The 27,942-nt window shown below is 45.6% G+C and overlaps 2 protein-coding genes across 4 annotated transcripts in view; both read right to left on the bottom strand.

The window, feature by feature from the left end:
* LOC142580140 (uncharacterized) overlaps positions 1-27,942 on the bottom strand; it is a 545,246-nt gene that overhangs the window by 46,208 nt on the left and 471,096 nt on the right. The gene's annotated exons all lie outside the window — the stretch shown is intronic.
* LOC142578534 (uncharacterized) overlaps positions 1-27,942 on the bottom strand; it is a 150,352-nt gene that overhangs the window by 66,750 nt on the left and 55,660 nt on the right. The gene's annotated exons all lie outside the window — the stretch shown is intronic.

Here is a 27,942-nt window from a genome sequence, read left to right as displayed (position 1 = left end):
GACCAGAACTTTAAAGTGAAGCTTTATTTCGGAGTTCGAGGCACTTTTGCATACGTATCTGGCCTCTAAGGCCGAAGGCATTGAACAGGTTGGTGGCCTCATCTAGCGACGGTGTAGTGAAGAATTAGTTTACCATCTCAAACTTAGAGTTTCATACAATAATTAGTAGATAGAACTGTGGCACTAGCGTCTATGAGAACTGCAAGCAGTGCAATTCAGCCAGTATGGGAGTGATCGATATTACATGAATTCGCCAGAAGTTGGTCCTTCTGGTTTCGAATGTTATTATGAATTTGCTATAACTCATTTCAAGGAAAGTATTGCATGGTAAATTATTTATTAAGCATGAATAAAGTTTCCTGGCGGAAGCATTCGAACACACGGCCCCTAGCAGACAAGCCTGTCATTGATACCATTACGCCACACACGCATGCTTTGACAAGCGGCGTAGAACACCCTGTCTTGAGCGAAACTCAGTGCGCCTCGATCCGCAGTTGCATTAGAGGATAGCGACGCATCGAGAACTCCGTAAATGCGGCAGCACTCTGTGAATCGCCACTGAAATATTTAGCAAATAACATTACAGATATTGTGTTCTGGGTGTACATATGTGTCCATCCTGTCCCTCACTCGCTGTAAATAAAGTTTCTTCGCATACCATGCTGCTCTTTAAACTAATATTTGTATCTCACTAACCACTTTTTGTATACGCACAATATGGTTCATGAGCGAATAGCATTAAAAATACTTGGCTTAACGTAGATGTGCAATACAATTGGGCCGGTTATTTTTCATTTTTTTCTGTTTCGCGGAAAACGTGCGAGTCCTTTGAAATCTTCTGTTAGCACATTGGATAATCGTGCACGGCAGGAACACGTCATTGGTAGTTAAACGCATCTTGTAGGCGGACAACGTAATACAAGCAACACAGTGCAATAAGGACCACGACCAAGTTGACACAGGACAAGCGCTAACTTTCAACGAGGATTTTAATGCGAATTCTGAGAATACAGATACACCCATCCACAGAGAGGAGGAAGTTACACTGCAACGTGCGGAATATTTCAAAGATTCAAGCTCTTTTTTTTCATAATATCACTGACGGCCAACTGACTCAATCATCTCCTGCCCGTGTGATCTCGTCAGCTTCTATTATTTCCCTAGCTAAGCTATTGCGATAGCGATACACGACAACAGTCTGATCAAACAAAGGCCGGCAAGGTGGCTGCGCGTCACGTTTTTTACCATGAGCTGCCAGTTAGACGTCTGCAGCAATATTGGCTCTTTTGTTGTGCTCTTGCAGACGCACATTCAAGCACTTTCCGGTCTTGTCACTCATGCGCGATTCAGCCTTCTTTCAGCGATGCCGGCCTTCAGCAACTGAGACGTGCCTCGGATACCACGCCGCCTCCGAGCGAGCCATTTGCCTTTGAAGGCTTTCTACCATGGATTGATCGCGTGATTTGCAGAGAACGCCAGACAAGAGCGCACTATATTTCTTTGGACAACCTTAGAATGTGTTGAGCTGTGTGGTAAAGGGGTTTTCTTGGCTCTTGACCCATTCATTGAACACGTGTGTTCATCTCTGAAACTCAGCCGGAAATCAAATGCTCTCCTGTTCGCGGAATTTGAAGGCGAAAGTGAATGGCCTGAAACATGCGTTAAAGGAGGGTAAAATACGCGAGACAATAGGGTCTGTAACATCTAAAAAGCAATCTAAAGGAGTTTGGCCAATAGGGCCCGTAAAAACAGATCTATTTAAAAAAATATAATGAATTATCAACGTACCGGAAAATTTTTGAAACCTTAAGTTCACCCAGCAGCTCAAAATGAGCCTTGTCACATCGGCCTAAAAGCAAATCACGCGCGACCCTATGCAAGCGCCCCGTTTTTGCGGGTAAATGTTCTCGTCAAAAGCCATAAAGGTTGACGTTAAATAGCATGATAATCACTCTAAAAACCAGTGGTACTCAAGCCACAGGCGTTTTATAAGTCTGCAGCACCGAGCTCGTCACTTGCAGCCTCGACACGCAATAGCAGTTCTTTATTTGTAAAAGAATAATTTTTTATATCAACACAGAAAGCGCTTAAACATGTGTGGTCACTTCACCTTAGGAAATCAACAATGGCGGCAGAATCTTTAGTCAGGAACGGGTCGACTACGTCAAGTAATTTGAACTTGATGTGCATGAAGTCCGCTACGCACTTTTGCCACGTACCAAATTCAAGGACGATCACGTGGAAGGCACATCCCACCATATGAGTCTTAGCCGAGAAAAACATTTCCAAGCAGTCGTTATCGCTGCCCTCTACTTGCTTTACAACGTTCAACAGGTTGAGCTGCCCGCACAGCTTTTCTCTCTCTCTCTCTCTCTCTCTCTCTCTCTCTCTCTCTCTCTATATATATATATATATATATATATATATATATATATATATCTATATATACACAAAAAAAATAATAATAATATTTGGGGTTTTACGTGCCAAAACCACTTTCTGATTATGAGGCACGCCGTAGTGGAGGACTCCGGAAATTTTGACCACCTGGGGTTCTTTAACGTGCACCTAAATCTAAGCACACGGGTGTTTTCGCATTTCGCCCCCATCGAAATGCTGCCGCCGTGGCCGGGATTCGATCCCGCGACCTCGTGCTCAGCAGCCCAACACCATAGCCACTGAGCAACCACGGCGGGTGTACAAAAAAAAAAGAAAAAAAAAGAGACTAACGTTATAGCATATGTTTTTACAGACGTTTCGGCCGGAGGACCGGCCGAAACGTCCGTAAAAACATATGCTATAGCGTTACTCTCTCTTTTTTTTCTTTTTTGAATATTGTACCATCGGGTGTGGCGTGAAACCCTTTGTCATATATATATATTCAAACAAGACGACGGATTTTCTCGGTATGTAGACCAGCTAATCAAACAAATTCCCCCTACCTTCCCTTCTTATAGAAAAGAAACTAGCAATTTCTACTGCGAATAAGTAGACCTACGCATTAGCTCTGGTTCACTGCTTGCGACACTGGATCTCATATGCATTTATACAAATATTCCGCATTCTGACGGCATTCGCGCTTTGTCCCTAGCCTATGGACGAGTTGAAATTGAGAAGCACATTAGCGTTCTCGCACTGGCCACTCTATTAAAACTCATACAGAAATGAAGTAATATTGTATTTAATGGCAGCTTTTATGTGCAGGTCTGTGGTACTTCTAAGGGAACACGGATTGGGTCGAATTATGCCAATATTTTTATGGGCATACTAGAAAGCAAATTTCATGAAAACCGCACCTTTTATGCTGTATATAGGAGTTTCATTGACGACGTGTTTCTGGCGTGGCTCCATGGCGAATCGACACTGCTTACCTTTATTGCTGCCTTCAATAGCATTTACACGAACATATAGTTTAAACATAACCACTCCACTTCAGAGATTGACATCCTCGGTGTTACAGTTTCAATAACCGGAAATAATCTGTCAACCAAACTTTAGAAAAAGCCAACGGACAGGCGCGAATACCTCCATTTCCAAAGCAGCCACGATCGTCATTGTAAAGCCCTACAGTCAGGCGTACCGTTTTAGGCGTATGTGTTATGAACAAATAGATTCTGATGCGCTGAAGCGTACACTTGTGGACTGCCAGCACCGCAAGAAAATTATTGATCGCGCAATAATACCAGCCAGTAATTTGAAAAGGAAAGACATTCTCGTTAAGTCCAATCTGGCGGCGACCACTTCTGCAACTAACCTTGTTCTGACGCGCTGAGCGCCAATTCCTATTGTTTGCGCCATTCTCAAATGGCATCGAAATACTCTAGACCATAGTGACAGCGACCATATAACAATTTCTCCTGTGGCGCCGCGAGTAGTGTACTGATGCTCAAAAATATTCGCGATTTGATAAGCACTTCTAAAATCGGCGCCCGCGTACTTGCAGGTTGTACATCTTGAAGGGGCAGCGCAAAAAAAAAAAACGACGACAGAAGGCAGGAACACACAGGACAGCGCTTTCAGTTCCTGCCTTCTGTCGTCGTTTTTTTTTGCGCTGCCCCTTCAAGATGTTCAACCAGTACCAACTCGCCCAAATGTCGATCCTTCTGCAGGTTGTAGTCCATGCAGGAAGCCACGCTGTAAAGTACGCCCACATGTAAAGTACGCCCACTAACTACAATAACGGCGAAAAGCTGGGCAAAGCATTTGATAATATTCACCATTTAACATTGAAAAACTTCATAGCTATGGCATTCGAGGTCATTCTTTAGCACTAATTAAATCTTACCTAGCAAGCAGACAGCAATTTGTTCAGATAGATATGCATTGTTCAAGTATGAAGCCTATTTCAAAAGGAGTTCCGCAGGGAAGTGTCTTGGGGCCCCTTCTTTTTAACGCCTATATCAATGATGTAACTAATATTTACCTAAACGCGAAATATGTCCTGTATGCTGATGACGCCAGTATATTTGTTTCAGGAACAAATTGTACAGATATAGAATATGAAACGAACCTCATGCTCTCTAAGCTGAGGGACTGGTCAATAATGAACCAATTAGAAATAAATACAAACAAAACCAAAGCTGTGCTCTTTAGGCCTAAAAATAAGCCAGCGAATTCAAATATTAACATTATGTACGGGGAAAAAACGATAGAAATGGTTACTAGTATGAGAACTCTCGGCGTAACGTTTTCGAGTAATATGCTCTGGGACGAGCACATTGACGCAGTCACAATCCAGTTATCTAGGGTCATTGGCATGACGTGGAAATGTAAATCACTATTGCCGTTTAAAGTTAAACTTCTCATTTATAACTCACTTTTTTATTCGTACCTCTATTATTGCTTATTGGTATGGGGTACAACTACCTTTGTTAATTTGCATAAACTACTTGTCTTGCAAAAGAAGTTTGTTCGGCTACTCTTTAATGTCCCCTACAACTCCCATACTATAAACTTATTTCAGGAAGCCAACATAATTTCTGTGTTAGGGTTATACCAGTACAAGTTAACAACTGCATTTAGGCGCGAAGCAAAACTGAACTGCTCCTTTCTACGAGAACTTTCTAACCTTGAACTTAATGACAAATTTTATGTTACCCGTCATAAAGAGATATGGCGGGTGGTCACACCCAGAACAACTTACTTAAGGGAAAAGCTGTCACACACAATGCCAAAGCTTCTAAACAAATATAATAATCTAGGCGTTGATATCACCCAAATAACGGCCCAACAACTGAGAGACTTGTATATGCATGATTTTTAAATTACTGGTTGAGTGTACATCCTCTCGGCTAGTATGTATATAAAGTGTGTATATATGCTTCTGTATATGTGTGTGTGTAGGTGTGCATACGAGTGTGTATGCATATACGGGTATATGAATGCATGTGTATGTGTATATATATATGTGTGTATATAATGTTCAGCGGCGTATTCTTGTCTCATTTGTATTCACCACGAGAACCACACAAGCTACCCTAAGTATTTTTGGTTTTGTCACCAGTGGCTCTGTATGGATATGGGTGTGCATGTGTAATGCGAGTATGTGGGTTCATGAGAGTATATATGAGTATGTGTGTATATATATGTATGTATACATATGTATACGTGTATGTGTATATATGTATGTATGATGCATATGTGCTTGCATGTATGCTGTTGCCGAATATTCTGTAGAGGGGGCTGCGGGCCTCGTCAAGCTGCTTACTGTAGCAGCTTTTACTTGCAGCCTCCTCCATCAAGTAGATGGAAATAAAGCTATTCTATTCTATCTATTCTATGAATGGGGCTGGCGTCACCGGTGTTGATGCGATGCGTGACAGCAGATGTCTGGCCAAGTGGACGGTCGTCCAAATCAAAGATGTCCCGAAAGAATGACAGGAGGTGACGAAGAGCTGTTGTTTGCTCGGAAGGAAGGTCAGGGGCGATCATCTTAGAAACATCGTCCGCAGGCGTCGAGTACGGAGGAGTGGGTGACAAAGGTCCGTTGGTACTGACGAAGGATTCAGAGGTCAAAGAAGAAATCTCAAATTCTCCCAAAGGAGTGATATGCGCTATGGCGATACCGTGTGGCAGTACATGCGACGAAAATCCAAAATGGAGGATGGGCACGCGAGCGCAGTTTTCGCGGATCCGGATTAAGGTGCTCGGCAGGGCAATATTGCGCGACGAAACCACCAAAACCTGCGGGCTGAACGAAGCGCGGCGGGTCTTCGCAAGATGATGTTGCGGCGGTATTGGGCAATCGGTCGAAAGTTTGAGCGACGCGGCGGCCCTTCGCTTGTTCGAAGCGCCGGCACTCCTTTATAATTGCATCCACAGTGGGACAATCCTTGCACATCGGGAGATTGAAGGCATCGTCTGCAATACCTTTCAATATGTGACCAATCTTGTCTGCCTCGGTCATGTTGTTATCAGCCTTGCTACAGAGGGCCAGCACATCCTGTATGTAGACGACATAGGATTCTGTGAACGTTTGAGCGCGACACGCAAGTTCTTTTTTTGCCGCCAGCTGACGACCGAGAGGTCTGTCAAACAGGTGTCGCATTTTTTCTTTGCAGACATCCCAGCTCATTAGGTCAGCTTCGTGTGTGTCGTACCATTGCCTCGCAGTTCCTCTTAGGTAATATATCACGTTTGCTAGCATCATTGATGGATCCCACCTGTTGTTGTCGCACACCCGTTCGTACATCGTAAGGCAGTCCTCGACGTCCGCGTCGTCCGTGCCACAAAATGTCCCTGGGTCCCGCGGATAAGTGAGGATGACCGTTGGCACGGGCTGCTGAGGCGTTGTCGCTTGTGTCGGTTGATTTACCATTGCGGCGGGAGGTAGATGACGTCCGCTACGAAGTTCCGCGATTGTACCCCGCAGCTTCCACCAAAATTTTCTAGGAAGAAAGCAGGCCCACGAGTGTAAAATAACGTATATTTACAACTGGCGTATATGGCGTTCAGGCAACTGCCAGACTTCGTCTTCGTCTAGTCCAATTCAACATCTTCGTTCCCTTCACCGTAACAATATTGTAAACCATGAGCTCCTTATGCTAAAACTAACCAGCCTAAACCTTGATCCTTTAGTACACTGCATACGCGACTTTCTTTCTAACCGCGCTCAATTCGTCACGGTGAATGGAACCGGTTCTCTAGAGGCACCTGTTTCCTCCGGAGTGCCACAGTGCTCAGTTTTAGGCCCATTTCTATCTTTATTTACATTAATGATTTACCTACTAGCATCGCTTCGTCGGTCTGTCTTTTTGCTGAAGATTGCATTATCTACCGCACCATTTCTAATTATACTGACACAATAATCCTTCAAACTGACCTAAATAATATTTCTGCTTGGTGCGAAATGTGAAAAACGAAACTTAACATTCTTAAATGTAAATCAAGGAGAGCATCGCGTAATAACATGCCTTGCCCCAACTACCTTCTTCACAGGCGCTTGAATCCGTGACTACATATAAATACCTCGGTGTACATATTGCTAATGACCTTTCATGGAAGTACCACATCGACCACGTAACATCAAAGGCAAAGCGCATGCTTGGTTACCTGAAAAGAAACTTCTCTCTCGCATTTTCATCACTCAAGCGACAGTTATAGATCACTTATGTGCTATCTAATCTCGAATATGCCTCGTCAATCTGGGACCCTGGCCTTGCAACTCTTACCTATAACTTAGAGGCAATGCAGAATCGCTCAGCACCTTTTCTCCTAACTACCATCGAGCTTCCAGCGTAACTAACATGAAACCAATACTTAATCTGCCCCCGTTTGCAAATAGACCTTAACTATCTCGACTTGCGCTGTTTCATAAGATCTATCTTCATAATCATTTTCTTGGGATCCGACTGATTAAACCACCTAATTTTGTTTCATCTCGACTTAATCACCACCACAAAGTCCATGTCCTTCACCAAAACACTGTAACATACTCGCACTCTTTCCAGCCCAAAACCAACCTTGACTGGAACCATCTTCTCGCCTTATTAGTTAGCATTACCAACTGTGACTATTTTCGGGATACTCTTGCCAGCGCAATTTAACGCTTTCCAGCTTTTTTTTTTTCTGCAAGCGTTCTCTATGTCGGTTGGAAACTTCATCTTTTAGTGTCTTAATCGGCTGCAATAGTATTTTCTTACCGTAATTATTGTGCAAGCCTTGCATGACAGCGTGAATTTTCGTTGTTCTAGGAAATTACATTCGTTCCCATTTGTGAAATTTTCAATTGTGTATGTGAAAATAACTCTATGTTGAATGATTGACCCGTCCTCTCTATAATGCTTGTATGCCTTGAGGGTACAATAAATAAATAAATAAATAAATAAATGAATAAATAAATTAATTAATAAATAAATTGTTGCCTTCCTGTCTACAGATATTAGCCAGACGTTGCAAATCACTTTGCTTGTTAGCTAGCAACACAATGTCGTCCGCATAAAATAAACCTGAACTAACCTCTACTACTGTACCCGCCTGTTTGTATGAGAGATAAAAGCCGGTATTACTTCCTTCTAGCGCCCACTCCATCCTTACCATGTACATCATAAACAGTAGTGAGGATAAAGGACACCCCTGACTCAGTCCCTTGTTGATATGAACTTTATCCTCGCTCCTCATCCCTTCCCATTCAACGCAAACGGAATTTTCTAGGTAAATCTCTCTCAAAAGCTGTAGACAATCGTCACCTAAGCCTTTGCCTTCCAGAATATCCCACAAAATGTTGCGGTCTACGTTGTCATAGGCTGCTGTAATGTCTAAAAAGGCCGCATATAACGGTCTGCTTTCTACTTTTGATATTTCAATACACTGAGTAAGAACAAATAAGTTATCATCTAAAGGCCTATCTATTCTGAAATCCATAGAACTGACGGGGAATGCGGGAGATGGAAATTCAAGACGATGAGCAAAACGTGAACAAGGTGAATGCTGGAGCCAACGTTTCGACAAGTGGACTTGTCTTCTTCAAGGCGAGATATACTTTCCTCGCCACAGTATATATAGGTGGGGTTCTTCTAAAGGGGAGAGGGTGTGAGGCGGCAGGACCCGGAAACGTGGGAAAATGTGTTAGCGTGTCGAATTGAGAGTAAAGGAACACTGTGTACAAGGTCAAAGTCAGGGAACCCCCCCCTCCCCCCACCCCGGTCTGTCAACACACGCGCGTTAGCCGGCGTGTCAAGGGCGTCTGACACGCCGAATGGAAAAAAAAGGGGTGGGGAGGAATGGAAAAGAAAAAAGAAAAAAGCGGGGGGGGGGGAGGTACGCCAAGAAATCTAACTAAGTGTTGTTGCCTATAGCTTGAAGTTTAGCATAGCGAATAGATTCTAAAGCTCCCTTTGAAACGTTTATGCCTATTGGTTGAAATGTCTTGAACTTATGGATAAAGTATTCTTCACTGTATTTTATTTCTCGTTCAGAACGGAAATTTTACTGTAAGATGTAGAGTTTAAGTTCATCAAAGTTATGACCTGGTTGGCTGAAATGCTCGGCGACGGCTTTGGGGAAGCTTTTTAGCTGTGTCCGCGCGATGTCCGTTTAATCTGACGTTCATTGATTGTCCTGTTTCACCGATATATTGTTTCTTACAGAAGGAACATTCAAGCATATAAATCACATCCGAACTTATGCAGGTGAAGCTAGATTTGACTTCATGTGTATAACTATTTGCGGTGCTTTTAATTTTAATGTCACTTTGAAGGTGCCTGCAGGTTTTGCACCTAGGGCGACAACATGCTTTTATTACGGGGGAATGCTGCTGGCGGACTTTTGCGTGCACTAACATGTCTTTAATGTTATTGTTTCGGCGATAGGCAACCCTGGGTACAGCCGGGAACGCTTTTCGCAGACGCTCGTTACTTGATAATATTGTGTGGTATTTTCTTAGGATGTTGTTTATGTTTCGGAGTGCACTAGAATATTTTGTTATAAAGGCCGGCGGTCTGTCAGATTCTAATGTGGGCTGTCTCTTCGCCAATTCGGACTGTCTCTCCAATCTTGAGGCGGCATCATAAGCTATATCTAGAGCAACTTGGGGATAGTTCCTTTCTGCTAGCGTTTATTTAAGGTCATTTAGGTGGTGGATATAATCGTGGTCTTCGCTGCAGATTCTTCTTATACGTTTCGCTTGTCCGCCAAAAATTCCTTGCTTGCAATGTCGCGGGTGATGACTGTTGTAGTCTAAATATTGCTGGCTATCTGTACGTTTCCGGTAAAGTGTCGTTCTCAGTTTTCCGCTTTCTATGTACACTATCGTGCCCAGGAAGTTGATCTGACTAGGAGAGTGGTGAGCAGTAAATTTAATACTCGGGTGAAAGCGATTTAAATGGCTAATTAAGTCGGTTAAGGCGCTTGTGCCGTGTTCCCATATTATAAATATGTCGTCAATGTAACGAAGTTGGTGTGGGGTTTTAAAGGGTAGGATTTCAGCAGGTCTGCTTCGAGCTGTCCCATGAAAATGTTCGCATACGTGGGAGCGAATGGCGTACCCATTCTAGTGCCAAAAACTTGCAGGTAGTGTGTAGAATCGAATTCGAAATAATTGAGCGTGAGAACTAACCTAAGGAGCGATAAGTAAACTTCAGGAGCGTGCGCTTGGGGATAGATTGCGAGGGATCTAGAAACGGCTTCAGTTCCTTCACTCATGGGAATGTTGGTGTAAAGGGCAGAAACATCCAAAGGGACTAGAATAGCGCGGTCGGAAAGGATATAGTTGGCGTTGATGCCGTCGATAATTCGAAGGAAGTGCGGCGTGTCGTCAACGAAAGATGGGAGGGCGGTGGGTAAGTTTGACAGATGGTGATTTAAGAATTTAGACAGTGACTCAGTAGGTGTGTTGTTATTAGACACAATAGGCCGACCTGGGATTTCTGCTGTAAATATTTCTTCGACCGGAAGTTTATGTATTTTAGGAAGAAGGTAAAAGCGGCCTGCTGTTTTGTTCTTGGGAATCATGAAGCGATATTCAGATTGCGTGATTAGTTCCTTGGACAGGAGCTCCGCTATTGTGCTTAACACAATATTGCTGTAATCTGAAGTTGTGTTAGAGTCAAGTTTTCTGTGATGGGTGTGGTTGATCAGTTGTTTAGAGGTCTGATTTTTGTACTTTTCTATAGGCCAGATTACGATACTGTCGCCTTTGTCTGCTGGTTTTATTACAATATCATTCCTTTTCGCAAGTTCTTTAAAAATTTAGTGTTGAGGGGGGGTCAAATTTTTGCGTTTCCGGCAATGCCGCGTTGACTCTAGAATTTCCTTTGATGTCAGTTTTAAGTATAAATCGAGGTCTGGGCACTGTTCGGTTTCCGGTGTCCACGTGCTAGGTGGTCTAAGAGAGTCTCTATCTTCTTTACCTACATCTGGTCTACCGAAAAAGAACTCCTTGATGGGCATGCGTCATGAAAACTCTGTTATATCTTTGTGGTGTTCGTATTCGTTTACAGTAAACGACAGTAAAGCAGTGGGTTCCATCAAATTCCTCTCGACAAAAAAACATCAGAAATTTGCTCATTCAGTTCGCCGTTTGGTCGGTATCGGTATCTCAGACTGCCCGCCGTTCAGTATTGTATTTGCACCCGCCGTTTTCCAGCGTACAATGAGCCAGATATTCGACGGCCTCCCGGGAACACGTGTGTACATTGGCGATGTGCTATTGTAGGGTTCTACGCGAAAGGAACACGATGAACGCCTGTACAAAGCGCTGGAAAGGGCAGAGCCAGAGGGCCTAACTTTGAATGCAGAAAAATCCATTTTTGGACGTACTGAAATCAGTTTCTTAGGTGATAAGATTAGTTCCAAAGGTATTGATCCAAATCCCGACCTGATAAAGTGCCTTTTCAACCACCCTTCGCCAACGATCAAGAAAGACGTTCAACGCTCGCTTGGCACCGTGAACTATTTTGGGAAATACTTGCCACTTTTGTCAGCCCACAGAGGCCCTGCGCAACCTGATCAGAAATGACACAGTTTAGAGTGGACGCATGTTCACGAGCGTGAGTGGGTGCACCTCATGAAGATGCTGACGGAAGCACCCGTCCTGGCTATCTTTAATCCCGAGCTTTTCACGAAACTGTCGACGGATGCGTCAGCATTTGCACCCGAAGCAGTGCTTTTCCAACAAAACGGACGAGACTGGTGCCGTGTAGGCTACGCATCGCGAGCACTCAGAGAAACTGAGCGAAGGTACGCCCGAATAGAACAAGAGGCCCTGGGCATAACATTCGGGTGTGAAAAGTTTAATGATTACGTTATTAGAAGACATGCTGTTATCGAAACCAACCACAACCCATTATTGGCTATTTCAAAGAAAAAAATAGGCGACTGCTGAAGTACGTGTTTGAGTTGTAGTATGTCCTAGGCATCAAATTGGTTGTTGCCGACAACTTGTCATGAATCTTATCCTAGGAACAACCAGAAAAAGACCAACCCGAAGTTGAAGTTCATGCCGTGGGCGCCCTGACTGCCGTTGTTGGACCTGCCACCCTATCTCGTCTGGAGGCAGCAAAGGCCAGTGATGCAACGGCGCAAGACGTCATCTCCAGCCTGGTCTCGTCAATACCTGTAGAAAGTGAGCTGAAGTCCTTGGCACAATAACTTTGTGTAGTCAACGGAGTACTCCTCAAGGGACCCAAAGCAGTCGTACCTGCAAGCATGCGAACAGAGATGCTGCGAAGAGTACACCAAGGGTATCTCGGCCTAGGAAAATGCAAATCGAGGGCTCGCAAGTTAATGCGTTGGACAAGAATGTCAACAGATATTGCCCGTTTCATCGACAGGTGTGACGTTTGCAAGAAGTTCGCTTATCGACAGCCTGATAAGCCCCTGTGCCAGCGCACCGTTCCAGACATGCCATGGGTCAGGGTTGGTACGGATCTTTTTCAACACACCGGAAAGCATTTTTTGGTTGTCTATGACGCCTACTCTAATTTTCCAGAAGCCGAGCACCTCAAGGAAACCTCTGCAACGACTGTCATTCATAAACTACGTCAGATCTTTGCAAGGCATGGATTACCACTACAAGTTTGCAGTGATGGCGGCCCTTAGTTTACGTCAAAAGAGTTTAAAGATTTTGCGGCCCGTTATGATTTTGTGCATGCGATTTCCAGTGCCCGATTTCCCAGGTCGAATGGAATCGCCGAGAAGGGCGTACAAGTGCTAAAGCGGCTTCTGGGCAAGACTGAGAGCAAGAAAGATTACTTCTATTTGGGCCTTCTCAACTACAGGGTGTGTCCTCTCGAGGATGGCCGATCACCATCGGAACTGCTAATGGGACGAAGTCTCAGAACGCTACTTCCAGATTATTCAGCGTCATCGTCAGGTCCCGTCCAAAAAGATGTTCAAGCAAGGACCGCAGGAGGACCACTAGCACCACTACAAAAGGGAGACGTCGACCGCATCCTCGGAAATGGAAGATGGGAAATGAAGGCGCCAGTCCAAGATCTCGTGGCCCCAAGGTCGTACACGGTTCTGATAGAGGACGGCCGGGTTTTCCGTCGAAATAGACAGTACCTTCCCAAAACAACAGAAGCGTCCCATCGAGCCATTCATTACCAGGTGGATGACTGCGACGACACCCCTGATTCATCTTCGAGCGCAGTCTCGCATCAGCGGCCAGAACCTCCGCAAGCCACACTGGATCGATCACCAGTAGGTACACCAGGCCCACCCAACCTCCCAGACTCCCTAAGGCGATCTACCAGACCGCGAAGACAACCAGATCGCCTGGCCTACACGCACGGATTCCAGCAGACTGAAACAGCCTAGGAGTGCCGACCGCTACTCTTCGATTTTGAGTGCTTTCCGTGTTTTCAATGTTTTCATTCTTCAAAGAAAGGAGGATGCAACGGCCAACCAAGATAGCAACACTGTGCTAACGAAGAGAGCAGCGCGGCAATAAATACGTTTTCTTGTTTTCAATGAAGCATACTTCTTGTAGTCACGACCGTGTGCATTACGCCCGATAAAGATACTATAATACTATAATAATGCAGAGCATCTGCCTTTTAGCAAGAACCGATAGGCACAAGATCCAAATCCTCAAAATGTCGCAAAGCACCTATCACCGCTGTTTGAATAGCCATCAATGCCCCGGGGACCCAAGGTATGACACGCTCTCGCACGCACTCAACCATGCGGCCACGCTCTCACTTTCCTACCAAAACACGCACAGCAAAACCACTAATAGCTATTAGTCTTGCCCCCTCCAAGCTACCATTTAAAGACTAGAAACACTCGACGTCCCACCCGGCTGCACGTGTTGAAGCACGTGGCGCGAAAGGACGGTCTAACCACCCTGCAAAACCAAATGTACTCGAAACACACCAGCGCACACGAAATATGAGAGGAAAAAAAAGAAGAAAAAGAAGAAAACCACCCAATTACTATTTTAAAGCAAGAAAATCAGCAAAAGAAAAACTGACGCAAGCTCAAAGCATGCACAAAAACTGATGATTTTGTCGCCGGCCCGGAGCCCCGAAAAGCACGTCCATTCGCCGCAAAACCTCAAGTAAACCCGCGATGGATGGATGGAAAGTAGGAGAGTCCCCTTTCAAACGGGGTGATGGCAGTTGCCACCACGCTCAGCTTCTCATTTTGCCTTTTATTTTTCTTTACCTGTGCAGTGTGTTATTAAAATTCTCGATTTTCTTTAAGTACAGCTTGCTGCCCTTTTAACCTTATATCATCTCTCTGGTTTTGAGCCACTAATTGTCCAATCGCCTTTGGTAATTTCCACCGCACATTTATTTACATGACTATTATTATCTCTGAACCCTAGGGTCTCAGGAAGCGTGACTGTGGCCTCATCGACATCGGGATTGATACCATCACATTTTAGTATGAGGTGTTCTATTGTTTCTACAGATTTACCACACACAGTACATGAGTCTTCTTCTTCGTTAAAATTCTTTTTATAGCTCCGCATTCTAAGACATCCTGACTTAGTTTTAAAGAGAAGGGCATTGCCTCTTGAGTTACCATAAGACTCTTCCTTCGTGATCTGCTGTTTCCAGTCTCGATATAGTTCAACACTATGCTTCTTTTCCATTGAATTTATCCAATTCTTACCTTCCGCGTTTTTAACCTGTCGTTTAATGCTCTGTCTTTCTTCGTCCCCGTGTCTGGCATACTTACTGGTTGGCTTCCTCGTTCTTTTCCACCATTGTGAGTCAACGCTCTTTCTGTATATGTATTTAAATACCTTAGCTGCCCACCAGTTATCGTCCAATTTCCTCAGGCGTTTTTTGTATAGGATTTTACTCTGAGCTTCCCGTGCTTCGAACGATGCCCAGCCTGTATCCCCCTGTACTGCTTCGTTTGTGCTTTTCCTGTGGGCACCTAACGCTAATGTTCCCACAGCTGTCTGATATACTTCTAGTCTCGACTGAACCTCTGCCCTTAAACACAGGACCGCATTCCCGAAAGTAAGCCCCGGCACCATTACTCCCTTCCAAATACCTCTCAGTACGTCATAGCTGTTGTACCCCCACAATACCCTATGCTTCATTATCCCGGCATCTCTTCGCCCTTTTGCTATTAGAGACTGTTCGTGCTTTTCCGTGTACATCTGCCCTTTGTTTATCCATACCCCGAGATATTTGTATTTGGCCACTCGGGGTATTTAATGGCCTTGTATTGTAAGCTCCTGATCAGTTGTATCGTTGAAAAACATCCCACCGGACTTAGCTGCACTAAAACTGAAACCTAAACTGTCTCCTTCGTCTCCACAGTAATTAACCAGAATTTGCAAATCTTCCTGGCTCTCTGCTAACAGTACAATATCGTGCGCATACATTAAACCCGGTAGTCGTTGCTCAACAACCTTTTCGCCTAATCTGTACGACAGATTGTACCCTAGATTGCTTCGCTGTAACCTTCTTTCCATACTTGCCATGTAAAGCATGAACAGCAGCGGTGATAGAGGACAACCTTTCCTTAATCCTTTGTGTACCTCGACAGTTGTCATACTCTTAATTCCTTCCCATGTTATTTCAACATTATTTTCTCTATATATTTCCTGTAGAAAATCAATTACCTCATGACCGATACCTTCATATTTTAATATGTTCCGATGCGGCGGAGGCGAGCGCCATCTGGAGCTGTTACAAGGAACCACGCGCGCCGTTCTGTGGCCTTTGCGATTTGCGAAAGGGGTTTGTGTATTGAGTTTCTGCGTAAAAGAATTATGTTTTCTCGTATATTCAACTTACGACCCGACGCTATCATGTTTGTATGTTCTGTGTAGATGGTACTTTACGATTTATCTGACACATTTTACTTTGAGAAATTTTACTATTTAGTGATTTACTTGCACTACATATGCGTGGCTCCTGCAATCAACGGTTCACGATTTACGCTAGACGCGGTACGCTGGATTTTCCGCCAGACGGGGCCCTCAACGCTGTCGCATTAATATCGTCGGGGCTGAGCACTTGGTTCGGCGCTGCTTGGCGTACGACTCCCTGTTTGGCGCCGCTGTCGGCGATACGGAGTCTTCATCGTGCGCGTCATTCTGCAGTTGCGTGGTGAGCGTTGTTTCGCTGCAGCAGCTCACTTTGCACGTGCTGCTGCGTTGTGATGGTCTCATACTTCGTCGGCGACATAAAATGTAACTCAGCAACAAGTATTGTTTTCGTATTTAACACCATAAGAATTGCTTATGTGCTGGCATAGCTCTTTACCTAGAGAATCAAACTGAATGCCGGCGCTCTCCTCTACCATTGTTATGCGACGTGACAGTATGGACAACTTCGAAATGACAACCATTCGCGACAGATACGAGCTTTACTTGAGGTTCGCTTTCTGAATCCTTTGAATTCTTTGGCCGTTTTATGTCGTATTCAGATAGCAGATTGTGCAGAAAACCTGTCATTTGAAGCGAGTGGCGAAGCATCTGTGAGTCGAAGCAGTTACACGTGTGTGATGGCAAAACCCCGAAGAGGCAGCCTTGAAAGCAGATTTGGCAATGCCTGGTTTGAGTGTCCTGGACTGTGCTGAGGTGTACGTTATTTATACTGCCAGCACTCATGGTGAATTCATGGAAGCAGTTCTTAAATATAGGAACCTTTCTAAAATAGTCTGTCTCATTTCTGCGCAAACCCGATTGGGCGGTGACGAATCATAAAAGTATTCACGTCAATGGAAAAGCATGCTCACTTTTGGCACACACTCCGAAGTCTGACACTACTAGGAGCTCTTTGACAAATTTTTCCCGCCATGGACGGAAATTGAGCGTTGTTGGAGGCTTCCTAAAAAAATATTGTAGACAATTGAAGCTGGAGCAATTGTTAGGCTTGGTGACCTTTCCTTGTCTAAACTTGCAATCGCGTCATTCAGAATATCTGAGAAAGCATAACAATGCGCTCGTATGTGAAAGCTCACTGGCTCAACAAGGCGGATGAATGTTTCCGCAATACGTGCTTCTCCTTTATTTTATTGCGTGCCTACACGACAGTTTCTGGTGCTGTTCCGAAGTAATTCAAGTGATGGTTGCTGCTCTGAGGGTGGAGATTACCAAGAGCTCGGGTGTTAAACGTATCACGTGCTCGCTTTTGCATATGCGGCTTTCCTGGCACTTAAATATCGTGTCTTTTGTTTATTCATGGCCAACTCATTGTCGGGCTTATCAATCGGAAAGCATTATAAGTCCCATGAGGCCAAAAATGTCGCGTGATCAAGCGATGATACCAAAAACAGCCGACGGCGAAAAGAGTAAGAACACGTCTATAAATGATCAGATAGGTGTCAAATTTCTAAGGAAAGTTTCCGTAAAGAAAGTAAATGAATCGCTTTGAAAAAAAAGGGTACATTTGAGTCGGGGTGGTAATCGAGCGCGGGCCTCCGGCAGGGGGGGGGGGGAGGGAGGGTAGACGAACACGCTTCCTCGACGCTCCAAGGTTCTGGCTGACTAAAGGTCAGCCAGGACCGTGCATGACCAGCCTAGAGCGTGCGTTATTGCACATGTCAAGTCGCAGCCACCTGGCTATGACGTAAGGTGATTTAAAGTTTAGTAAAGTGAAGTAAGGTGAAGTAAAGCGAATCAAGATAAATGGGAACGGATCAAGGTTGATTAAAGTGGAATGAGGTAGATTATGGTTGGTAAAATTTAAAGCTACGTGGACTGAGGTGGATCTAAGTAGAGTCGTCAAGGAAGCGTGACAATGTATGACATCACGTATCTTTGTCAGGTCATAATTGGAAGTGAAACTGATTCTGAGATGCTCATCTATGACGTTACTTCACTTGTCATCTCATGAAGCATATAATGAAGCAATCACAATATGAACTCATAGGTATTTGGCGATAAGTTGAGAATGGTTGCGTTCTGGTGAATAAAGAACGCAGAGAAAGCAAAGCGAAGAACGGAACGCAATCACGTTGTAGTATTCAAGATGTCTTTAATGGTTATAGCTTAGAGAAGTCACAATGCGAAAGACAGGATACCTAAGTGACTGTCAAGTTTCTTAATCGTGAATGTGAGAGTCCCATATAGTAGCATAATGTCATACCGAAGCATCCTGGAATCCAAAAACTTAGCAAAAATATGAATAGGTGCGTGAACAAACATTGTGACGGTGCGATGTGAAAACCAGCACAAGAAATTGTTCGTGCTGGTCCGCGATCGCTGTTACTCAGTCACGTATCACAACAAACTGCCAACTTTTTGTAATAGCCGCCTGAAGGTAAAATCGTAGTGCTATAATTTCTCTTGCCTCGTAACCGTGTTGCGAAAGCGTAGCGCGAGAGAAAAGCGCGGAACTGCATATTTCTGAAATGGTCAGTTGGTGCACAAGAGCCGCGTTTACCAGCGAGCTAGGCTCCCAACGGTGGTTTAGTAACGTCTGCTGCCGGGCTAGTTGGTAAATGCCTTTTAATAATGATTTTAGGCGCAAAAGATAAGAAACGGACAACAGAATAAAGACACGGACAGGCGCACACTAGCAACTATCTTTATTTTTTCCGATGCCTCACTTATATACCCTCAGGCATGCGAACAGGAGCATACAGAGGTGAGGTCACATGAGATAGAAACCAAAGCTAATCATATCCAATATACCAAGACACTAAACTCCATTTTCGTGGCGAGACAATGACGGAACCCTGTTACACTGGTCACGAAACTTTCTGATATACATCGCCTCTGCTAGTTCCCGTGGCACCGTATCCTTACTTTTTTGCAATATGCATGTTTTTTTTTTCGGCAGAGGTTTACACGTGCACACATTGCAGTGATACGGCAAATGCGAACAAGTCCCACTCTTGATTGATAGAGCATGCTCTCGCAGGCGGTCATTTATACAACGCCTTGTTTGGCTGATGTACACCTTGCCGCATTCTTGCGGTATCTTATACACGACTCCAGCGGAACATTTCTCCAAGAAAGATTTTACGCGGTTCTTCAATACTCGGCCATTTTGCGGTAGACAGGCGCGTATAAGTGCGAGAAAGTGTCCGAAGAGCCGAAAACACTAACGGTAAATTGTACCTAGAAGCAACTTTCTATAGCGAATTAACAACTTTGTGTATATAGAATGACAATAGGTCGCGTTTTTCGTTTCTTTTCACATCGTTCTGAAGCGTTGTTATGCTCACTACGAAACTGCTTCAACAAAGCTTCGCTCCCCGAAACTAAGAAAGAAGCAGAAAGAAGACTTGCAAATTAAAGCTTTCTTGAATGACGTGGGCGCAAGACCTAGTTAGAGCGAACTTTAAGCTAGCAATGACAAAAGCATCTTTTGCTGTTTTCGAATGGGCGGAATGAAACGGCAAGAATTCTTTCTGTGCACGGGGTGGGTGCGTCCAACGAACGTGGTTGCTATGAAGGTCTAAAAATTGCAATTTCTCAAAAGTAGGAACTTCATGAGTGAACTTGAGCCCTTGTCCAAGCACTTCAAAGGTGTCGAATACGTCCTTAACGCACTCTGTGTAGGTACAGTCCTGTTGTTTGTTCAAGACAATCAAAACGTTATCTACATATTTAAAGATCTGAAAAACCTTGTCTTTAACAAAGTGCTTTCCATATCGTGATCAAAGTTCACAAGAAAAATGTTGCATAACAAGGCGCCACATATTATCCTATACATATACCATTCCCCTGCCCAAACAGCTCATCTTCAAAAAAAAAAAAAAAGTAAACTTTGCCCACAGATAAAACTCCAAAAGAGCTAAAAACATTGTGCTGGAAATTCAGCCTCGTTCTGAAAGGATAGATCCCCATTTTTTTCCCAGTACATGACCGCGCAGCCATAAAGTGCTCCCTGTCATGTTGAAGAGCTGTTTTTTTTTCTATACTTTACAGGGAGCTCCACCGGATGCAGTGCGAATCAATGCGGATCTTATTGATTGTTTGGGTCATAAACAGAGTAATGTCTTCATCACATCATCGTCCTCATACAATTATCATCTCTGCTGACCCCTAGCTACAATCTGGGACAATTCACGGATAGCCAACATAGTTCCAACAACGGATATAGTGCGCATCGAGGCTGCTCTTCTCGAATGCATGGGTTACACTGAAAGCAATGTCTTCAATACGCCGTTGTCATCATGCCATTGTCACCTCTGCTGGCCTCTGGCTACACTCTTGGACGATTGGCCGACGCCGGACTCAGTGGAAACAAACATTGGATCTTGCGCAAATCGATGCGGATCTTCCCCAGTGCGTGCGTAATACTATAGTATAATATCTTCAATTCGCTGTTATCATCGCGACATTGCCATCTCTGCTGGCCCCTGGCTATAGGCTGGGGCGATTCACCGATACCGGGCATAGTGCAAACAAACACCGGATATAATACGAACCGAGGAAAGTCTTGTCGAATGCGTGGGTCTTACTCAAGATAATGTCTTCATCACGCAGTCGTCATCCTCATTGTCATCGCTGCTGACCCCTGGCTGCAATCTTGAACGATTGGCCAATATATGACATAATGCACACAAACACCGGATATAGTGCCAATAGAGGCAAATCTTGTCGAATGCGTGGGTCATACTCAAAGTAATGTCTTAATCAAGTCGTCATCATACAATTCTCCCCTCTACTGACTCCGAGCTACAGTCAGACGATTGACCAATACCAGAAGCAGTGCAAACAAACACAGGATGTTACGCGAATCGAGTAGTCGCTTGCGTAAAGACTGCGTCATCATACACTCCATCGTCATCATACATCTTTTACATTGATAATGTTCTTCTATTGTGCGAACGTGTCACCGTCACCATGTCTCCAAAGCAACCGAATATGCCACATTATTAAAATCATAAACACCGTAGCCATCAGTGCCTTTGATGCGATCACTATTTGTCCGTCATTTGAGGAACTCCAGTACCTTCGTTTATGCACAGGTACCTCGGCCATTAATCTTCTTTTGGCCACGGACTTGCGCAAGCTGATCCACGACATTTTCCGTGAAGGGCTTCACGGGCGGTGCTCTTGTGCTCCCGAAAATTCCATTGCTTCTTCACCAATAGGCTTGCACGATGTCATTAGGCAAGAGACCATGTCCTATTCATGTCTACGGTGCTCTGACGGCCCCTCCACAGGTCAGGTACCAACGTCTGCCGACGTTGCGTTGCTCTCTCCAGCCATTACCGCCCCTATAGCCAGGATTCGACTGGATTGAAGCCAACTTTATTTTTGCCTGCAGTTGGGCGCTCGGGCACCCCGACGAGGGCCTACGTCATCTACGAAGTCGCCGTTACTCGGTGCGGGTCTTCGCTCGCCGCTGCCGGCCCGCCTTTCGAGCGCCCCAAGGAGCTGCTGGACGGCCCAGAGCTGTTCGTCTCGGTCGTAGCTCTTCGCGGCTGCCTCGAGCCGCGGTGGGAGCGTTCTTGATTTTGCCTCTTCTGGATTTTTAACGCAATATCACAATATGTGCGTGTAATCTGCCTTCTCCCTCCGGCAGACTCTGCACTTATCGGTCGGATATGTCTCGGGGTACATGAGATGCATCAGTCTAGGGCTCGGTAGCGATCCGGTCTGGAGCTGTCTCAGTAGTACCGCCTCCGCTCGACTCAGCCTCGGGTGCGGGGGTGGGAGAGTCCTGCGCGCCAGGCGGTAGGCCTTCGTGATTTCATTGTAATCCGTCATGCGGTCCTTGGTTCCGAACCACATCGGACGGTCTGTCGCCGGGGCGCGGTTGGTTAGCGCTCGCGCCGCTGCGTGTGCCGTCTCATTGTGGTTCTCATGGCGTTCCGACGCGCCGCCCGCGTGCGTCGGGAACCACTTGAGACTTACTTTTCTGTCTTGTAGTTTGACCGCTCGCAGTACGCGCTCAGCCTCCCTGCAGATTTGGCCTTTGGCGAAGTTTCGCACCGCCTGTCTCGAGTCACTCAGCACCGTGTGGCAGTCTGCGTCGGCGACGGCCAAGGCGATGGCTACCTCCTCCGTTTGTTCCGCTCCGGCGCTTCTCTCGCTCCCTGCCGTCCTCGTGGCACCAGTTGACGCCTCTATGACGACCGCTGCGAAGGCGTTCCGTTGGTATTCGGCTGCGTCTACGTACAGCGCGTGTTCGTCGTTGGCATGCTGGCCGATAAGAGCCTTGGCCCTTGCCGCTCTTCTTCCCTTGTTGAACACGGGATTCATGTTCTTCGGTATGGGGTTGATTCTGGTCTGGCGTCGGACCTCTTCGGGAACGGGGAGCTTCATCTCCACCTCGTTCGAGCATCCTATTCCCAGATCGTCCAGTATCTTCTTCCCGGCTTTGGTCATGGACAGCCGCTCCAATGGAGAGGTGCGTTGAACTTCGGCTATTCCTTCAAGCGTATTGTGTATACCGAGTTGTAACAATCGCGTCGTGCTCGTGGACTCTAACAGGCCTAGCGCCGTCTTGTACGCTCTTCTGATGAGCACGTTGATTTTGTTACGTTCGTGTTGCAGCCATCTGTGGTAGGCTGCAACGTACGCGACGTGGCTGATGACGAAGGATTGGACGAGCCTAATAAGGCTCTCTTCTCTCATGCCAGCCTTCCGGGAAGTGACTCGTTTAAGGAGTCGAATTGCGTTGGCTGCTTTTGCCGTGAGACGGGTGATGGTTTCGCCGTTTCTTCCGTGCTTTTCGACGACCATGCCTAGGATCCTAATTTTGCCGACCTCGGGGATCACGTTGCAGGATTTGGCCACGATTCTGATTTTTTTGTTTTCGCGTTGTCTGGTCTTGCCTCTGCTGTTTTTGGTAGGTGGGAATATGAGAAGCTCCGATTTGCTTGGCGAACATCTCAATCGGGTGCCTTCCAGCTGATCTTCTATTGCGTCGACGGCGGCTTGCAGCGCGCCCTCAATGTGGGATAGCCAGGAGACTGCATTCACGTGGCGTTGTTGTCGCCGCTAGAGCATGTGCTGCGCTACTATTCCGCTCCGAGTGCTGCCAGGCCCGTCTGCTATTACTGTGACTATCGAGTTTACATCTCCCAATTTCGTCGAAGGCATCAACGGGATGAGCAACGTGGCTATGCTCCTCAAGAACGCAGAGGTGTGCGTCTAGCAAAGGGCTATCAGCACGCGTCCTACCGCTATTCTTGTCACAGGACACCTTCTCCTCCCTAAGGCAGTGATATGCCTGTATATTCTCGCAGTAGGTCGCCTTCTCCACGTGGTCGTTCCGTGTCACCTTTACGGCCCGCTTCTTATTTCACGGACGCTTACTCGGAAAACTGCCCCATGAAATTACAGAAAGGCAAACTGCATCGACTCGACAGCCTACGATTCATGTACAGCGACTGTCCAACTTATCACTCTTTGTAGAAGGCGTACACGTCGAAGCCTTCGTTGCAACAGGTGCTGCCATTCCGATTATTCGTGGCAACTTTTATTTCCTCCAGTGAAAACTGATCATGCCTTACTCCGGCTGTTCTCTTGCTGGAGCGACCAACGCTACGATTCGTCCAGTCGGGCAGTGTACAGTTCGTGTCTCCATAGACATAATTCGCCATTACATTGTTTTGGCGATATTTCGAAAGCATACCCACGTGCTCATTCATCGTGGGACGGGGGGAGGCTTTCTATCTGCGTCGGCTTCTATTTCTTACCAGCACTTCATACATTTGGATGGCCCCGGCTATTCTCTCCCTCGCAGCGGTGGCGTAGAGGTAGAACACCCGCCTCGCGTGCAAGAGGTCCGTGGTTCGAATCCAGGTGCCGCGCAGTTTTCCACCGGATTAAAGAAAAAAAACCCCGCGTGTTCATAAAATTGCATTACCAGCCCTAGAGTGTGGCCTGATCCCGGTGACCAGAACCGGGTAACGCGCTCCCTCACCAGAGCAGGATTGGCCACCCTGGTGCAGTACTTGGCCACAACCTCCAACATGAACACAACGATCAAACCCCAGACCCTCAGTTTCCTGCAGCTGCGAAGCAACTGACCACGGCGGCGGTGAGACGTGCGACGCAGCAGAGGGTGCTAAGAATCCCTGGCTCCGGACAGGCCGCCATTGGAATATGAACCTGACAACGTTTAACGCTAGAACGTTATCTAGTGAGGCGAGTCTAGCAGTGCTATTGGAGGAATTATAGGGCAGTAAATGGGATATAATAGGGTTCAGTGAAGCTAGGAGGCCAAAAGAAGCATATACAGTCCTAAAAAGCGGGCACATCCTGTGCTACCGAAGCTTAGCGGAGAGACGAGAACTAGGAGTTGGATTCCTGATTAATAAGAATATAGCTGGTAACATACAGGAACTCTGTAGCATTAACGAGAGGGTGGCAGGTCTTGTTGTGAAACTTAATAAGAGGCACAAAATGAAGGTTGTACAGGTCTACACCTTTAGATCCAGTCATGATGACCAGGAAGTCGAAAGCTTCTATGAAGACCTGGAATCGGCGAGGGGTAGAGTGAAAACAAAATACACTATACTGATGGGCGACTTCAATGCCAAGGTAGGCAAGAAGCAGGCTGGAGACAAGGCAGAGGGGGAATATGGCATAGGCACTAGGAATAGCAGGGAAGAGTTATTAGTAGAGTTTTGCGGAACAGAATAATATGCGGATAATGAATACCTTCTTCCGCAAGTGGAATAGCCGAAAGTGGACGTCGAGGAGCCCGAACTACGACACTAGAAATGAAATAGTCCTCATACTCTGCGCTAACCCTGGCATCATACAAAATGCGGACGTGCTCAGCAAGGTGTGCTGCAGTGACCATAGCATGGTAAGAACTCGAATTAGCCTAGACCTGAGGAGGGAACGGAAGAAACTGGTACATAAGAAGCCGATCAATGAGTTAGCGGTAAGAGGGAAAATAGAGGAATTCCTGATCAAGCTACAGAACAGGTATTCAGCTTTAACTCAGGAAGAGGACCTTAGTGTTGAAGCAATGAACGACAATCTTGTGGGCATCATTAAGCAGTGTGCAATAGAAGTCGGTGGTAACTCCGTTAGACAGGATACCAGTAAGCTATCGCAGGATACGAAAAATCTGATCAAGAAATGCCAATGTATGAAAGCGTCTAACCCTACAGCTAGAATAGAACTGGCAGACTTTTCGAAGTTTATCAACAAGCGTAAGACAGCTGACATAAGGAAGTACAATATGGATAGAATTGAACATGCTCTCAGGAATGCAGGAAGCCTAAAAGCGGTGAAGAAGCTAGGAATGGGAAGAATCAGACGTATGCTTTAAGAGACAAAGCCGGCAATATCATTACTAGTATGGGTGAGATAGCTCAAGTGGCTGAGGAATTCCATAGAGATTTATGCAGTACCAGTGGCACCCACGAAGATAATGTGAGGGAGAATAGTCTAGAGGAAATTGAAATACCACAAGTAACGCCGGAAGCAGTAAAGAACGCTTTAGGAGCTATGCAAAGGGGGAAAGCAGCTAGGGAGGATCAGGTAACAGCAGATTTGTTGAAGGATAGTGGGCACATTGTTCTAGAAAGGCTGGCTACCCTATATACACAATGCCTCATGACCTCGAGCGTACCGGAATCTTGGAAGAACGCTAACATAATCCTAATCCGTAAGAAAGGGCACGGCAAAGACTTGAAAAATCATAGACCGATCAGCTTACTGTCAGTTGCCTGCAAACTGTTTACTAAGGTAATTGCAAATACAATCAGGAACACCTTAGACTTCTGTCAAGCAAAGGACCAGGCAGGATTCCGTAAAGGCTACTCAACAATAGATCATATTCGCACTATCAATCAGGTGATAGAGAAATGTGTGGAATATAACCAACCCTTTCATTATCAAAGCTTTCATTGATTACGACAAAGCGTTTGATTCTGTCGAAACCTCAGCAAAAATACTGAAATGTTTATATAGCGGCTCCACAGCCACGGTAGTCCTCCATAAAGAAAGCAACAAAATCCCAATAAAGAAAGGCGTCAGGCAGGGAGATACGATCTCTCCGATGTTATTCACAGCGTCTTTACAGGAGGTATTCAGAGACCTGGATTGGGAGGAATTGGGGTTAAAGTTAATGGAGAATACCTTAGTAACTTGCGATTCGCTGATGATATTGCCTTGCTTAGCAACTCAGGGGACCAATTGCAATGCATGCTCACTGGCCTGGAGAGGAAAAGCAGAAGAGTGGGTCTAAATATTAATCTGCAGAAAACTAAAGTAATGTTTAACAGTCTCGGAAGAGAACAGCAATTTACAATAGGTAGCGAGGCACTGGAAGTGGTAAGCGAATACTTATACTTAGGGCAGGTAGTGACGGCGGATCCGGATCATGAGACGGAAATAATCAGAAGAAAAAGAATGGGCTGGGGTGCGTCTGGCAGGCATTCTCAGATCATGAAGAGCAGGTTGCCATTATCTCTCAAGAGAAAAGTGTATAATAGCTGTGTCTTACCAGTACTTACCCAGGGGGCAGAAACTTGGACGCTTACGAAAAGGGTTCTATTTAAATTGAGGACGACGCAACGAGCTATGGAAAAAAGAATGACGGGTGTAACGTTAAGAGATAAGAAAAGAGCAGATTGGGTGAAGGAACAAATGCGAGTTAATGACATCTTAGTTGAAATCAAGAAAAAAGAAATGGGGGGGGGCATGGGCAGGACATGTAATGAGGAGGGAAGAGAACCGATGGTCATTAAGGGTTACGGACTGGATTCCAAGGTAAGGGAAGCGTAGCAGGGGGCGGGAGAAATTTAGGTGGGCGGATGAGATTAAGAAGTTTGCAGGGACGACATGACCACAATTAGTACATGACTGGGGCTGTTGGAGAAATATGGGAGAGGCCTTTGCCCTGCAGTGGGCGTAACCAGGCTGATGATGATGATGATGCTTATCTCCCTAACCATGAAGAACGCATTGGCCTCGTCACCTGCTCCGATTACGTTAGTTGGCCATCTAGAAAAGAGAATTTGATTGTCAACTCCAACAATGTTGTGGATGGTGATACACTCACTCTGCCCTATGGTCGCACCCTATCTCGAGGGATTCTGATTGACCCTGGCTTTATTCGCTTCTCTGAGGTGTCTGTATTGCTTGTCACCTGAAATCAAACTTCTGGAACACAACTGTTTCCCCGTGAATCAACTGTCACTTGCACTGTTGACGCTCATCGCGCTGCAATTTTCGCCCCTTCGACAGTGCCACCAGAGGCAAGATCGCCGCCAAGTAAATCCCCTTCTACACCTTTTTCGGCAAGCATAGCCCTGACGGGGACTGCCCAGAGTCAAGATCGCTGCCCTTTTGAAGAAACACCGTTCCTTGTTCGACATGAATTCACTCTTCGTCAGCATGACTACCACTGCTACTCACCGCACACGGACTGATGGCTGTGTGCGGTGAGCACGAAATCATCAATGAAAAGATATCACACACGCTTCGACAAAATATCATGCCTCTGTTCTCGAATCGCTGGTACTCTCCGGTTGTTCTTGTATAGAAGAAACAATGTTCAGTGCTCTTGCATTGATTAACGTGCGATGAACAAAATCATGCGCAAAGGTGCTTACTCCCTCCCACGTATCGACGATGCACTAGATTCGTAACATGGCATT

Source organism: Dermacentor variabilis, chromosome 4 (assembly GCF_050947875.1).
Source record: "Dermacentor variabilis isolate Ectoservices chromosome 4, ASM5094787v1, whole genome shotgun sequence".
In the NCBI taxonomy this organism is placed as follows: domain Eukaryota; kingdom Metazoa; phylum Arthropoda; class Arachnida; order Ixodida; family Ixodidae; genus Dermacentor; species Dermacentor variabilis.
Note: the sequence above shows the minus strand (reverse complement) of the source record. Positions and strands in the feature narration are given on the sequence as shown.